This window comes from Hibiscus syriacus, unplaced genomic scaffold (genome assembly GCF_006381635.1).
Source record: "Hibiscus syriacus cultivar Baekdansim isolate YM2019G1 unplaced genomic scaffold, ASM638163v2 tig00110889_pilon, whole genome shotgun sequence".
NCBI lineage: Eukaryota > Viridiplantae > Streptophyta > Magnoliopsida > Malvales > Malvaceae > Hibiscus > Hibiscus syriacus.
Genome location: NW_024062899.1, coordinates 423,360 through 425,886, shown reverse-complemented (window position 1 = coordinate 425,886; position 2,527 = coordinate 423,360). Strand labels below are relative to the sequence as shown.

The window sequence follows — 2,527 nt, the reverse complement described above, 5'->3', positions numbered from 1 at the left end:
TGAGTTCAAGCCTTTTTGAGTTCAAGTTTCAATATTATATTTCGAGTTTGAGTTGAACTTGATAATTTTTAGCTTGTGAGTTTGAGTTGAGTTGAGCTTACTTTTAAAGTTTTCAAGTTCGAGTCGAGCTCAACAATACTCGAGTTCAACTTGACTCGTTTAACAAACGACGTTGTTTGGTTTAATTTTTTTTTTAAAAAACAAAAATCCCGGTTTTTTTCCGGTTTTTTCCGATTTTCAGCCGGTCCGGTTCGAACGGTTCAACGGTTCTGGCCGGTTCACTAATAGCGGTTCAACCGGTTTAGATTGAACCGGACTAAGCAACGGTTCCCGGTTGAACCGGCCGGTCCGGTCCGGTTTTCAAAACAGAGCATAGGAGGGAGATGACCTAGTATCGGGATCCAAGTGTCATCGAAAACATCAATTAACACCCCATTGCTCATCGATCATGCTATACTAGACTTTGAGCTCTCCGAATTGGAAGATAAAGCTTTCCATAAGGGGGTATAATTATATCGTGTAATAGATGTAGTAAAAAGCTCAGAAAGACGATATTTCTGCTGAAGGAAAATTACCCATAATGAATCCTGTTTGGTGATCAACTAGAATCTCAGATTCAGAATGAACGCCACATTGTGACCATATATACTCTAAGATCGACACCACTGGTTACCAAAATGTTTCCCAATTGATAAGAGGGACTTTGTTGGACAAGAACAGGTGAAAGACAAGCGACGAGAATGAGAATGAGAATAAGAATAAGGTATTTGAAAGCTGTCCTAAGACAAAAAGTTGGCTACTTTGATTTGAATGTAACAAGCATAGCTGAAGTAGTCACCAGTGTTTCCAACGACAGTCTCATAATTCAAGAAGTTATCAGTGAGAAGGTTAGTTCAACTAAAATCTTCAAACAATTAAAGCAAAAGATTTATGAAGAACTATTTTACTACAAGTTGTGAGTTGATTAAACGTTTTTATCATTTGTCAGGTTCCAAACCTAATAGCAAGAGCTGCTACGTTTATTGGAGTTTACATAGCAGTTTTTCTGATACCATGGAAATTAGCCCTTGTGATTTTCCCTTTTCTTTTGTTGTTGGTTGTTCCTTCTTTAATATACGGGTAAATTTTACTAAATCTTGCAATGAAGATAAGGGTGGAGTACAATAAGGCCAGTACAATATCAGAGCAGGCAATAGCTTCAATAAGAACAGTATATGCCTTTGTTGGTTGAAAACAAAACTACCGCCGAGTTCTCTAAAGCTTTACAAGTAGAGGTGAACAAAATTTGACTCGATTCGGAAAATAGATTTTTCGACTCGATTTGACTCAAAAATACTTGACTCAGATTGATTTCGGGTTACAATTTCATAAACTCGACTCGAAAAAATTTAAAGTTCAAATCGAGTTGTAAAATACAACTCGAATAACTCAAAATTTTTTGTAATTAGTGGATTTATTTTCAAGTTTGAGTCGTGTCCTTGGACTTTGTATGATATATGCATATCACATATGAAAAAAATTTATAGAAACATATTTGTATTGTATATATGGTTATAGAAACTCACTTAAATTATAACCAAATAATATTATAATATTATAAGTATTCACAATTAAATTTAAACATAAACTTTTAATATCGACTCGACTTGAAATTTATAAACTCACTCGACTTGAAAAAATTTCAAGTCAACTCCGAGTTATAAAATAGGACTAGTCAACTCGAATAACTTGAAATTTTTTGAATCGACTCGATCGAACGCTCACCCTTATCTACAAGGATCCTTGAACTTGGGGTTGAGGCAAGGGCTCGCTAAAGGCTTGGTCATCGGAAGCAATGGCATTACTTTTGCTATTTGGGCTTTCATTACTTACTACGGTAGCAAACTGGTCATGTACCATGGAGCTCAGGGTGGAACTATTTTCATAGTAGGCATGCATTGTTGTTGGTGGACTGTAAGAGTTTTGAACATAAAGTTCTCTTAAAAACTTTAAATTTTTACCAAGAAGCTCTTTAAGATAGTTACAACAAAGCATTTTCAGATTTGATAAACAACTTTTATTCAGATTTTAATGCTATTCTCCCTTTTATTGAACATACGACTTGGTGATAGTTTATCCAATCTGAAGCCCTTATCTGATAGTTTATCCAACTTGAAGCCCTTATCTGAATCATGTTCAGCTGCTGAGCATATAAATGAAATGATAAAAAGAACGCCAAAAATAGATTTAGACAATATGGAATGGGATATTTTGGATACCATTTTAGGAGAAGTTGAATTCCAACATGTCGAGTTTGCATACCCTTCACGACATGAGAGCATAATTTTCAGGAATTTGTCTCATAATTCCTGCAGGGAAGACTGTGTTGGAAAATAGATTGCTGCAAAACGAGACGTTAGCACTGACTGAAAAATATTAAATAAAATAATCAATCAGAATGATAACCGTCTCCAAGAATTCGCCCCGATGTGTGTAATCGCTACAATGGACGAACAACCCCCTAAGGTTAACACGACTCTCCAAGAAT

General features: G+C 35.5%; 1 long non-coding RNA gene across 1 annotated transcript; it reads right to left on the bottom strand.

Annotated features, from left to right (window-relative positions):
- Positions 1–1,900: 1,900 nt before the first annotated feature.
- Positions 1,901–2,323, bottom strand: LOC120144414. The gene is made up of 3 exons (XR_005518033.1): positions 2,152–2,323; positions 2,095–2,121; positions 1,901–1,951 (listed from the first exon to the last, which is right to left on the bottom strand). It is a non-coding gene; the product is annotated as an uncharacterized LOC120144414 (long non-coding RNA).
- Positions 2,324–2,527: the final 204 nt, after the last annotated feature.